Below are 14,244 nucleotides of genomic sequence, written 5' to 3'. Positions count from 1 at the left end.
ACCTCATTAAGATAGGGAAAATGAATAAAAATATAGATATTTCTTAACACTGTTTTTTGTTTATTATTGCTTGTTTTGTTTATTTATTTTTATGTTGTTTATATATACTTATTTTATTTGCTTATTTAAAATGCTTCTAGTGGTTTCTTGTTCATCCTTGACTTTGAATTACTAAAAATCAAACTGGTCTCTCCCAATCTCCATTGCTTTGTAAAAGTTATGAACTCATAAGTAAAGCATCCATATGAATAATTTCTTCCTCTCATCCTGAGCTTGTGGGCACATAAGATCATCTTTTATAGATTCAGATGCAAGAATTTCTCGAAAGTTAGATATTCAGTTTGACCTTTAACTGTTGAGTCATGGATCCTGAAAGCATAAAAAAAGTCAGGAGAACCTTACTGATCACACTGAGTAACTCAGTAAAGAGAGCAAAACCAAAGACCCACTTTCTGGCTCCTCTGACCTGTAAGAACCAACAACCCATCCCTTAGAGCTTACCCGCGTAGGTCTAAGCAAAGGACCCACAGCCCAGAAAACTCCTGTAAACCTGGGGGACTCACATCCTACAGGAGCTACAAAGCCCCCTTCTCGGTCACATTCCTGCCCATATGAGGCAGCGTCGTGGCCAGCCAAATTTAGAATTTCATGCCCCAAACCTGGTAGCTGAGTGACTTAGCAGATAGAGGGTCTTGGACAGGAAGACCTGAATGAAAACTGACTCGGACACTTTCACACCGTAGGACCCTGAGAGAGTCACTCACCATGTGGAAGCTCATTTCTTCCTATGTAAAATGCAGACAATAAGAGCACCTTTCAGAACTGTTGTGAGAATATGTGTAGGTGTGTGTGTGTGTGTGTGTGTGTGTGTGTGTGTGTGTCTGTGTCTGTGTATGTGTATGTGTATATGTGTGTGAGTGTGTGTATGTGTGTGTTTTGTGCTTTACAAATCTTAATCTAACATAAGTAATGTAGGAATAGTAGTAGCAGCAGCAGCAGTAGTAGTAGTAGTAGCAATAGCGGTAGTAGTAGTAGCAGTAGTAGTAGTAGTTTGTAGAATTTGTTGTTCATTCCATTTTTGGAGAGCTCTGATTGACAGGAAGTTTCCCTTACCTCGAACTGAAACTAGCCTCTCTAAAATTTCCCCCATGCTCCCCGTTCTGCCCTCTGGGGTCAGGGTCAGTAACACACCCGATTCCTGATTCCTCCCCTCCAGGATAGCACTTCAGATATTTGAAGACAGCCATCCTGCCCCTTCTCCTCTGCCTTCTCTTCTCCAGGTTCAATATCCCCAGTTCCTTCAACAAAGGCAGGAATTCCCCCTCTGAACATCCCCCTCCAGTTCATAAAACACCTTCCTAAAAGGTAGCACTCATTAACATCCTCCGTAAGCCCACCTGCCTTCAAACCTCTATTTCTCTTGAGAGAAGCAGGTTGAAATTTGATGCATCCTTCTCTCTCCCTTTTTCATTTTTTTTTTTTGCAAGGCAGTGGGGTTAAGAGACTTGCCCAAGGTCACACAGCTAGGTCATTATTAAGTGTCTGAGGCTGGATATGAACTCAGGTCCTCCAGAATCCAGGGCCAGTGCTCTATCCACTGAGCCACCTAGCTGCCCCTCTCTCCCCTTTTCTTATCCAATTCCTAAAATTGGTAGTGGAATAAAAGTGAATGACTCTCTGTCACCCATCTCCACTACCAGAAACTTAGCTCAAACCAAATGTCAGATATATTGTCTCCTTTTTCAAATGACACCAAGTCTGCTAGTTAGGGTGGGATAGCCAGTCCTGGGACCAGTCTTTCTCTCTGTATTGGAAGCAGAATCTCACTATCTGGTCATCCCTGTCACCCAGTACCAAGAGCTCCCCAATTGTTTGCTTTCAGGACCCCTCCATTCCTGAGCAAATTCCCCCCAGGCCAGGATAGCTGCTTCCCACTTTTCCCCAAAGGTCCTGGGATGTCCTCACCAATGTTCCATCATAGATAGACTCTGAGCTCTAGGGTGACCTTACAGCTTTTTCCAATGCTCTAATCACTTACAGATGCCTTCATGAGCTGTTTCTCAACAGCTGGCTGAGGCCCTTGCCATAGTCCATTGTCCCCATAAACCAATTCTGAACACCAAATATAGATTCTCATGAGGAAGAAGGATTGCCCTCCTGCTGGATAGCTCCTCCTGGCTACACCAGAAAAAATTCAAACTCAGAAATGGTCAATGGGTTTTCTTCTCCTATAGGAAAAAAAAAGTAATCCTCTTCCACGCTTCCCTTTTCCTGTCAAGATCACAGGCATTATCTCAGTTATCCAGAATCCCAACTTCAGCGTCATTCTTGACCCCTTTTCTCTTACAACCAGCTTCTAAGCCTTGTCAAGTGCCAGCTCCACCGTATCTCTCCAATGCATCTCATCCATCTAGCCAAAATCTTAATCCAGATCCTCATCATCTCCATCAGAGATTGCCCAATCATCCCCTCACTGGTCTTTTTGTTTCTGGTTTCTTCCCCCTTCAGATGATCCTTCACACAGTCATCAAATTCATCTTTCTGTGACCAAGTTACGTCGCTGCTCAGAAATGGTCGTGGCTGCTTCCCATTTCCTGTAAGATAAAATCCAAATCTCTCAGCCTAGCATGTGAAGGCTTCCATGGGTATATACGCAGCTTCCCTCTGCAGAGTTATTTCAGATCTTTTCTCACTCCCAATTTTGACCAACTAGCTATTCGGTGAATTCATCATTTCATCTCCCAACATTTTGAGAAGGGCTAGTCCTGATTAACTAGCGTTCTGGGGTTGGGGAATGGGGAGGAGCTGTCTAGACCTTTTCCTGCCCCTTCCTCTCTCCTTCCCTGGGACCTCTGGAATGTGACCTCAAAGATGTAGAACGTTGCCTGAGGATGCTGCCCTGGTCAGGAAATGAAAGTGACTTGGAAACGGGCTGGGTCATGTTTCCACATCAGGTGGGGAGGATGGATGTGAAAAGAGTCTGGGAGCCTCAGGCATCTCTGCCCTGCCCTTCCACTACCCAGGCAGGGAGCTTTAGCAACCCAAGGGAATCAGGTTGAATGCAGAGTGCTTTTCAAATATAAGAATGGAATAATGAAAGAGTGCGAGACTGGGAATCAGGGATCCATCTCTTCTGCTTATTACCAGGGTGATCTTGGCCAAGTCACTTTCCTTCTCTATAAAAGGAGGAGGTTGGAATCAGCAGCCTCCAAGGTCTCTTCTAACTTTAAAATGATGATGCTAATGATCTTGATATTTGAATTCAGGGCACAAGGGGGCTGCCAGGGTGTCTGAAGAGGTGTCTTCATCTGCTTGGCATGGTAGGGTCATACCCATGCATGACTACATTTGTACCATCCCAAATAGTGGCTGCACCTTCCTTTCCATTTCCAGAGAGGTCCTGGATGAACAATGCTCATGAACATCTCTGGAGAAGGTCCTGTTTGTAGTAGAATGGAAGGTAGTGAGGAGAACAGCTAGGTGGCATAGTGGAGATAGAGCACCAGGCCTGGCATCCATCCAGCCTATATGACCCTAAGCTAGTCATTTGCTTCTACTTGCTACAGTTTCCTCATCTGTAAAGAGCTGGAGAAGGAAATGGCGACTATCTCCACTATCTTTGCCAAGGAAAATCCCAAATGGGGTCACAAAGAGTCAAACACTCATGAGTAACAACAATACTGAGGGAGGAGCCAGTTCACCTGTGTTCTGTCCTCTAGGCCACTTCCAGCTTTGTGAAATTGTACCATTTAATTGGATTCCATTAAATTCAACAAACTTTTATTGAAAATATAGAATTACCAAGTATTGTACTTGATGCTAGAGATAAAAAAATCAGAATTAAAAGGGAGTTGATAGTCTTCTAATTAGCATCTTTCTTTTATAGACCAGGAAACTGAGGCAAAGAATGAATGAGTTAATGAAAAAGTATTTATTAATCACTTGCTATATACCAGGTGCAAGGATGGGAATCAACTTAGGCCATTAACTCTTCCCATTTAAAGTAAGTGATAAGACCTCCACCTTGATTCGTTTATCAGGTAAGACAGAAGCTAAAGTATTCACTAAGTGTAAATATGACCTGGACACCCCTTAGGTATGATGGGGACTGTACTTGGATTGGTCATGGCCAATCTTAGTCACACCCTTTGAAGCCTGGGTAAAAATCAAAGGACAGTGAGAATCACAGATTTGAATGCCTACCAGAAGATGAGGAAACATTCTAGCTAAACAGCTAAGAAGATATGGAGAGAAGAGTGTCTCTTCCTCTTCCTCTTCCTCTTCCTCTTCCCCTTCCTTTTCCTCCTCCACTTCCATTGCTTCATCAGCAGAGGATCCCAAGATCTTTGTAGGACCAAAAGATTTGGACATTTCACCAGTGTCCTAGAAGTATCTCTGGGACAGTGGCAGCTGATACAATTTTCTACCATTAGTTGCCAAAGATAGATTGGGCATAAATATAAGGTCCTACAAAGAGTTCATCAGAAAAGCTGTGCCATACATAAGAGGAACATCTTTTTTTTTTAGTTTTTTGGTTTTTTTTTTGCAAGGCAATGGGGGTTAAGTGGCTTGCCCCAGGCCACACAGCTAGGTAATTATTAAGTGTCTGAGGTCGGATTTGAACTCAGGTATTCCTGACTCCAAGGCCAGTACTCTATCCACTGTTCCACCTAGCCACCCCCATAAGAGGAACATCTTAAAGGTTCAAAAAAAATCCACCCATTTCCAGAACTTGTGAGTTGACCTTTGCCATATGTGCTCTCTAATCTTTAGTGCACTTACCTCTGGATTCTATATATTGGTGGAAGTGCATGTCATAGACTTTGGGGGAATGTTTTATACTAATTTTTATTATACTACCTTGGAAAATACCTTTTTTTTAAAGCTCATTGAGCCTGACTGACATTGATAATCATACTGAGAAGCACACTGGTGGGGGCTCATGTTCCATAATGCATTAGAAAGACATTTCCAATTCCTCAGAGATAACTTCTGCGGGAACTCCTGAGAACCAGACTCTTCAGTGCAGGTGAGTGTTGGGATAGGTGTGCATGGGCTGCCACAGAGGATCTGCTACTCAAGTATTGAGTTCAGCAATGTGGATACATTTAGAAAAAGGCAATAAGGAAGAGGACACACAGAGGGTAACAATGGATAGGAGCAGGAACGGATACTTTGGCCGGAGTAATCTCAGAAATGGGTGAGTAAATGAATCCCAAGGACAATTGGTTCATTTATAGGAATAGTAGTGATGGTAAGATTGTTATTTCCAAAACTAGAGCTGAAAAGCAGAGGCAATGGGATGTAGTGTGACAATGGTCAGGGAGACCAGAGAACAGGATTCAAATTAAAAAATGGTGAAGACTCATCAATTAGAAGCTGAGGGATCATCATAGAATAGTGGTAATGATGACATCTGCAGTGTGCGACAGATAAGGAACTAGAGAAAAGAACAGTTAATAATACATCAGAGAAATGCTGGATAAGCAAAAGGAGAGTGGCTCATTCAGTGAGAGGGAGGAATAACCAATCAACCCATATATTCTACTGGTAGCCTTGGGATATTGGGAGGAATTGAATAAGACCTCCAGAACATTAAATGAGTCTTTTTGAGGAACACATGGAAGAACATGGATGAATGTCTCAAAAGATGAGCAGGTGTGGATGAGCTACTGTCTGCATCGTTGGAGAGAATATTCATGTGGATGACATCATAGCTTTGAGCATTTGAGTTAATTACAGTAAGTGGAGCTCAAGTCACATAGTCCCACAAATATTTGTCCTGAACCCTTTATTTAAATTTTTTTTAGGTTTTTTTTTTGCAAGGCAATGGGGTTAAGTGGCTTGCCCAGGGCCACACAGCTAGGTGATTATTAAGTGTCTGAGGCCAGATTTGAACTCAAGTCCTTCTGACTCCAAGGCTGGTGCTCTATCCACTGTGCCACCCAGCTGCCCCCTGTCCCGTACCCTTAATGCAGATGATGGGGCTTTTACTATCAGGTCTATGACTAGTGTGCAGCTAAGAACTCTACAAGATTGAAGTTAAGAACCCTTACTTATCGGTATTCAAGGAGATTTTGTCAGCACTCAGATTCCTTGGACTAGCTAACCAATTAAGCAGGCTACCCATATTCTACCCTAAACTTCACTGGAATATGATGAAGGAAGAATAGAATGTCAATTATGAGAGATTAGAGGAGAGAATGTTTTGGATTTGGGCATAATGGCTCTGTAAGAAATACTTTGGCATTCCAAAGGAAATAGGATCTCATCACTGTGATTGCACTTTGCTATACTATAGATAGAAATGGTCTCATCCCATTCTCATCTCTCCTGGGTGACTCCCATCCATGTCCTCCAAAGTCCATCCAACGGGCTATGAGATCTCTTGACCTGTATGGCTATGCCTGAGACATCACTAGATAACCAGCCATCTTGGTTTTATACTGCTTCCATGAGACGATTTCTCTTTTATAACCTTCTGTGTCCGACTCATGCTCACCCCTTGGGCTGTCCTTGGTGATTGATGTTTTGGAGACTCTTCCACGTTCAAGTTTCAGGACTTGAAACTGTACCCACTATGAGAATATTGAAGGACAAGAGATACAATGAAGTAAACTTGGATAGGACAGGATTGCCAAGTTACAAAAGACTTGAAGGGAAAGTTATTCTAAAATGAATTGAATTGGACATATAAAATCAAAATACATAGAATTAACAAATGAAACCAATTATATTAAAGTGCTGTTATCAAAACATATGGATTTTTTTCAAAAGTTCAGAACTCAGGTTTTAGACCCAATAGTCTAGACAGACAGAAATAATTGGAGAAACATTAATTGCTCATGGCTAAGTCCAGTCAGGGTAACAATAACTTACTTATTCAGGGGCGGCTAGGTGGTGTAGTGAATGCAGCACTGACCCTGGAGTCAGGAGGACCTGAGTTCAGATCCGGCCTCAGACATTTAATTATTGCCTAGCTGGGTGGCCTTGGGCAAGTCACTTAACCCCCATTGCCTTAAATAAATTTTAAAAAATTAAGTAACTTATTCATTACTATTCCAAACTCTGCCCCCAAAGTCTTTTTAGACCTGAGACCAAAAAAATGATGAAATTCCTACCAAAAAGGTTAAGAATCTCAGTGATAATAATGAGAGAAAATGGGAAGGAAAGGAGTCAGATCTCAAATTATACCACAAAACAAAAATCATTAAAACAATTTGATAGTGGTTTAAAAAATGTGAGGACTATTAGCTGAACAGATCAGAGACACAACATATAGAAACAAATAAACAAACACAGTACCCTAATGTTTGAAAAATCCTAAGACCTCAGTTACTGAGTGAACAGCTAAAACCATATGACAAAACTTCTAGGAAAGCTGGACATCAGTCTGGCAGAAATTAGCTTTAGACCAAGATCTCACACCAATATCAAGATAAGCTCCTAACGGATACAAGACCTAGATATAAAATGTTACATCATAAAACAAATTAAGACCAAAGAAAAATATTTTTTTTCTATCTATGGGACAGGGAAGACATCATGTTTAAATAAGTGATAGAGAAAGATCACAAGTTAAAAAGGACAATTTTGATTAGATAAAATTTAAAAGGTAAACAAATTCAATACAGTAGAAATTAGAAGGGAAATAGATAAGGGGGGGGAATCTTTACAATAAGTTTCTCTGATAAAGGTCTCATATCCAACTCATGAGGATCTGATTCAAATTTCTAAGACTCATGGCCATTCCTCAGTAGAGAAATCGTTCAAAAGAAGAGACAAAAGCTATCAACAATCATATTTTTAAAAAGTTTTAAATTACTAATGATTAGATCATTTCAAAATAACACAACTTGGAGGTTCTGTCTTGTTCACATCCATTAGAATGGCAAAGATGACAAATGGGGGAAATAAACTGCGATGGAGCTGGAGAATTGATCCAACTGTTACAGAAAGGAACTATGACCATGCTCAGAGAGATACTAACTCTACCACCTTTTGAGTCTGCTATACCAGGACTATGCTCCCAAAGAAATCAAAGAGGGTGGAAAAATATCTTTTTGTAGAAAAATATTTATAATGACTATTTTTGTAGTGGTCAAAAACTGGAAACTGAAGGAACAGGGAGATGGCTATAGGAGCATCATGGAATATTAAAGCTGGAACACACCTCAGGGCTCGACTAGTCTAGATAACAGATAGAAATGATGAGAGGAACAATTTCAAGGAAACTGGGAAGGCTTTATGAATTGCTGCAGCCGGAAGTGAATAGAACCAAGATACTAATTTATCCAATGACATTATAGTGAAAACCAACTTTGAAAGATGAGAACTCTGATCAACAAAATGCTAAGTCACAAGTCCCAAAGAATGCACATGAAACTCCCCATCACCTCCTGGTAGAAAGGTGATGAACTTAATTGCAGAAAGACATGCTTTTATGAACATGACCAATGTGGGAGCTGGTTTGGTTGGACTGTGTTTAAGGGAATCAAAGGATTTGCCTGTTGCATTTTTCTTTCTTTCATTTCTTCAAGTGAAAGGGATGGGAGTGGGAGAGACATATTTAATAAAAAGCAATGCTTGTTAATTGAAAAAATTAAGATAAAAAAACAAATGGAGGGTTGGGCTCTTCAGTCAGTAGTGATAGACATGACAAAGGAAGCATCAATAAAACCTTTTGAAAAGAAGCAAAGAAAGATGGGAGGGGCACAGAAGGTGACACAAAGATACCAATGGAGTCATTTGTTTTTTTGTTGCCAAGCTTTTATACATATGTATAAGCTTACATGTATGTTTTTATAATGAACTGTTCAGTGGGAGTTCATGGTTTCTTGTACAGTTCTCTTCCCCATTCCCCCATCTTGAAATGATTGTATTTGTTGAATTCACTATAAAAAGAAAATTTAACTTAAAAAAAGAATCACTGATATAGTAGTAAAATCCATTCATCTTATAGATAAGAAAATGAGGACCCTGAAGATTTATGTGACTTGTCCAAAGGTCTGTTTTTTCCACTGCATGTGAAGCTGCTGTGACCATGACCCAAGGAGCATCAATTGTGATGAGGAGACACAGACCCTGCTCCTCAGGGATCCCCTCATCGGAGTGCCTTTGGGGAGAGTTGGTCTGATGGGGGAGATATAGGTCTTGAACTGGTTATACCATAACCCATCTAAAGTGCTGGGCACACTTTTAAAAATACTCTCTGTCTGCCAAATATTCCTACTGTGATTACGCTGCTTTCACTCTTCAAAGTTCTTTCCCAGATTGGGAGTAGAGGGGAAGGGGATATTTCCTTGCAATGTTCAGAGAGGGAAACTGAGGTCCTGTGTAGGTAGGACCATACAGTAGGTGAATTCTGGAAGTCAGGTAGTTTGCCTCAGGGCCCTCCAGGCCCTTCCCCTCAAGCCTTTGGCAGAAAGGTGACACAACCCAGAGAAAGTTCACAGCTGGGTGGGACCAGGCAAAGAAAATTCCAGATTTCCACAGGAGCCTCAGGAGAAGGGAAAAAACTTACTAAGGAGAGTGTGTGTGTGTGTGTGTGTGTGTGTGTGTGTGTGTGTGTGTGTTTTCTTTCCAGAGTGCAAATAAACCACTCTTCTGTGGGGTGGCCCATGGCACCAGAAAGCAGGGAGGACTGTGGGTACCAGGTCTGACCCCCACCCCCAGGCAGGATCTGGGACTCTGAGGCAGGGGGGCAACTAGGGAAAGGAATGTTGGCTCTTACCCCGGTCACACGGGTCGGAAACCCAGGCGGGATTCCTCCCTCCCACAAGGGTGGGATCCTGCGTCAGTCGACCCTCCATGGGGGGTCAGGGGGACTCCAGTCCCCGTAATTAGATAGCAAACGGTTGGTTGGTCAAGGGCAAACACTGAGGTTGTTTGTCCTGGGTCTCAGGGAGGTGGTTTGGATGGAAATCAGGGACCGCCACCTTTTCCAAAACAGGCCCAAGACTCATTGGTCTGGCTGCCCAGGGTGGCTGGAGAAGGAGGCCAGGGTTGGGTCTGGGGAAAGAGATAAAACCAAAGTGAGGGCATCAGGTATATGGCCCACTCTGAGTGCAGAAGGGCATAGCCTAAAGTTATTGGGTCTGACCTGGCCTTCCACTCTGAGTTTCCTGGCTTCTGTTGTTTTCTTTTTAATATAAAACCTCATGTCTCCCATAATACTTTGTCTTACATAATCTCATAACTCAGGAGTCAAAGGAACTGGGTTCAGAACCTAAATCTGATGCCTATTACCTGTGTGGTCTTGGTTTCTTCACCAGAAACACAAGGGAGGAGGCTTTCGACCTCTCCTTCCACCTGTCCTGATTGTCATTTTGTCTCTTAATAGCCAAGGCTATTGGTCAGACCCTCAGCACCTATCTCCAGGACAACACCTTCCCTGTTCCATGTCTTTGTCATTAATGGCTATGGATACCATCACCACCACCACCACCACCACCACAGTCCTCCTACGCCCCTGGCCTGAGGAAGTTTCCTGGGAGAAATAAGGTTGAGATTCCATCTTTTTTGTTTGTTTGGTCTTTGTTGTTGCTGTTATTATTTAGAAGTACTATCTGGAACCATCTATGGAGGGTGGAGTGATCGCCCAAAGGATTTAGATTAGACATAGGAAGTCCTTCCCAGATCTATGCTGGGGTGGTATCAAAGGCTCTGCATCTGGAATCAGAGGATCTAGTGTCCAATCCCAGTCTGACTATTTAAACCTAAACTTCTCCTCTCTGATCCTTGGTTTCCTTCTCTGTAAAATGTAGTTCATCTCAAATCACTTCTGACTTTAAATGCTTTGATATGAAATGAAGTGAAATGACCTCTGGGAGTGGGGGACATAGAGGAAATTACTCACAGGTCCCCCTTATGCCCACCCAACTTTCTTGGAACCCTCTTCTTCCTCAGACCCAAATCTTCAAATATCTATTCACAACTAAGATTTAGCTCAAGCATCCCATGGGATCAAGAATCTCTGATTCTTATAGCTCTCAGTGATTCACTTATTTCTTTGTGGATTTGGGGATTGACTGATCTGTCCATATTGTATCCCTTCCAGAAGCGGGTCAGTTCCTTGAGGGCAGGTTCTGTTTTATTCTTGTGTTTGCATTTCCAGCATCTAGAACAATGACTGGCAGTTAGTTGGAAAAACCAGAAGTAGAAATCTTTGCTTCCAGGCCTGGACTGATTGGCATGACCATGAATCAATGCTTCAAGACAAATTTATAGGGCAGCAAGGTAGGGGGTAGTGGATAGAGCACCAGCTCTGGAGTCAGGAGGACCAGAGTTCAAATCCCATCTCAGACACTGAATACTTACTTAGCTGTGTGACCTTGGGCAAGTCACTTAACCCCCCCCCCCCGAACAAAAATAGAGAAATGAAGTGGATCAGGTGGGAAAGATGCTGAGATACCCATCCCCGTGGGAAGAGATATCCCAGACATCCAGAGAACATAGTGAAGGGGAGAGGGGAAGGCCATGCCTGGGCAATTCTGTCAGCAAAGGGAAGGGGCTCATCCAAGATTGTCATATAAGTCCTGTTTTGGACTTTCCTATTTTAATGAAGCATTGCTGCTAACTGCTTAGCTCATTTGTCTCTTGGATGTGGAGGAGTCTCACAGTATCATTGCCCCCTAAATTATGTGTTCCTGGGCAAAATCCTGTTTACCTCACCCTGGTTCTAGCCCTGGTCGGGGGGCAATTCTACAAGCAAAAGTATATATATATATATATATTTCACCCTGCTCCCATGGGGTTCTGGAAAGAAAACACAAAGTCCAAAAAGAGAAGGAAGGTCAGGCAGAGTCCCCTCTTTTTTATTATGGAAGTCTATAAAATAGCCACATGGATTATGTTTGAGATCACAAATCGCACAACATTCAATTTTAATATGCCACACGAAATATTATATACATATTAAAAACCACACAACAGAGAACACACTCACACACACAGCACCAGCTCCATAACAGACAATGACCAAAAAAATTGCAAAAACACAAGTGCGTTCTTTGCTCAATATTAAAAAAAAACAACCGCGATAAAAACATATTAATATTTTTGAACCACGTTTACAATAATGGGGGTAGGGGGTCATATTTTACTAAATAACAAATATTTAACAGCAAAAAAAACCCTTTATACTAAATATCTATTTTGAATTATAACAAAAATAGTACTTATAATAGTTTATGAAGACAGACAAAAAACAAATTATAACATTTCTGCAACCAAAAAATTGTTTTTTTGTGTATAAAATAATATTATAGCAAATTGGGCAGGGTTGGGATGGTGCGGGGGAGCGCCACCGCCAGGGCCCCGACATCAAAAGTGCTTCATTCTGCAAACCCACTGCAGGTGTGGCCTTGTGTGTGTCTGTGTGTATGGGACTTAACTTAGCGGAGTTGTATTAGTTAGGATGCCACTCCCCAAAGAGCCCCCATCTAAATCTAGTGCTAATACACACACACATATGGAGACACACGTGTATACATGTCTGGGCAGACAATAGAACTCCTAACAGATGGATGCTTCTGACCTAAAACTGAAACCAGCCCATCAACTCAAGTGACTTGGGTCCATTTTTTTTTAAGCTTTCCGCTTAGGTGCCCTAGGGATTTCTTCCTTCTCTTTCCTTCCTGGCTCCTCCCTGCATTTGCACCAGGCCCCTGGTTCCTGTCCAGACATTCTCCTTACACTCTTGAAGAATCCTCCACCCCTTCTCCAGAGTCTCCTGAAAGATAGAGGTGCACCCCCAAGTCCTGGCTGATTTGTATCATGTTACCCAGAATGCCATTCTTCAAGGTGACCCTGTCCTAGGGCTCTCAAAGTTGGAACCCATCGTTTCCGGAGCTACAGGAGAATGGGATGGGGTGGAAAGGAGATGGACAAGGGAAGGGTTAGGGAGGAGAAGGGAAGCCCAGTGAACAACTCCCTCCTTTGTTCTGGCCATCCCTTATTCCCTATCCTGACTCAGAAGAGAGACTTCCCAACAGGCAAGTGAGAGGGACCTTTGTACCAGGTCCACCATTTTTTCATCTTCAGAGGCCTGGAGAAAGGGGGAGAACTCCGTCCTGCCGATGGGTGCCCCAAACCTCCACTTAATAACAGTATCTCCCTTCCATCTCTGCCTGTAATAGTAGGGAGACACCAGCAGGAAGGCTTCAAGTCAGATTCAAAGAAAAGGGGGGGGCTTGAGTATTTCTCCTCTTTCCTCTTTGTCTTCCCTTCCTGGAGCAGAGGCGAGTGGGCCAGTGGCATAAAGGAAATATGGACAAGGGGGAGTTCTAGGGAAGCCGGCAGGAAGAGGAAACAAGCTAGGGACGGAGCCTTAGCTTCCTCTCAAGGAAGTGGTCCTACCCCTATTGCCTCTGCTCCAAATCTAGTCACCCACCCAGAGAGAATCCTTGGGAGAGAAGGGGATAAAGGGGGACTCGGGTCAAGGCCCAAGTCAAAGTGGACTTCCAGTTCCTGGAAAATCAGCATTTCTAGAAGAAGTCACTTCCCCGACCGGGTATGACAGGTGCAGCGAGAAGGACTAGGATTAGACCATCGGAAGTTGGCTGTGACCCAGAGAAGGGGGTCAGAGTGGGTGAAGGGACCAAGGAGGATCATCATTTGCACCTCCTCCTCCTCTTTAAGAAAAGGGCAATGGCTGGGCTACAGAGGCAGCAGAGGAGACCGCTGGAGGAGACTTCTCCAGTTCTGCAATTCTAGGCTTCCAGGAGACTGATTAATAAATATGGGGACTCGGGATGGGGAGGGGAGGGGGGTTATTAGCTCAAGTGCTCTCAGTGGCAGAAGTTGGGCATGGGGAGGGGAGTCTGGCTCAAGGCTGATAGATGGGGAGAGTGAAGTTGAGTGTGCTCACCCTGGGCTTCCAGGGCCGGTGCTGGTGGGGGGGGTGGCAGGAGGAGAGGGGTTGGTGGCGAGGGTAAGGAGGGGGAGAGTAAGAGTAGCAGCAACAGGTGACTTCAAATGTCCAAACCGGCAGTGAGCATCTCTAATAGGACTCACTGCCACTTCAGCTCGCCAAGCCCAGACCATCACCCAGAATGCCTTGCTGCAGAGTCATTTCCCTCCCCAAGCCTGGGGAGGTTCTGAGGGGGTTCAAGGCCTGGTCTGAGCAGTGGCAAGAGGTGGGGGGGGTAGAGCAGGTCTTGGTGTTTGAGAGTTAGGGTTGGGGTGGGTGGGAAATAAGCTAAGTGGGTAGCTCCCTTCCCTGCACTCTGGATTCCGCCTCAC

Source organism: Macrotis lagotis, chromosome 1 (genome assembly GCF_037893015.1).
Source record: "Macrotis lagotis isolate mMagLag1 chromosome 1, bilby.v1.9.chrom.fasta, whole genome shotgun sequence".
NCBI classification, from domain to species: Eukaryota; Metazoa; Chordata; class Mammalia; order Peramelemorphia; family Peramelidae; genus Macrotis; species Macrotis lagotis.
This window is presented reverse-complemented; position numbering follows the sequence as displayed.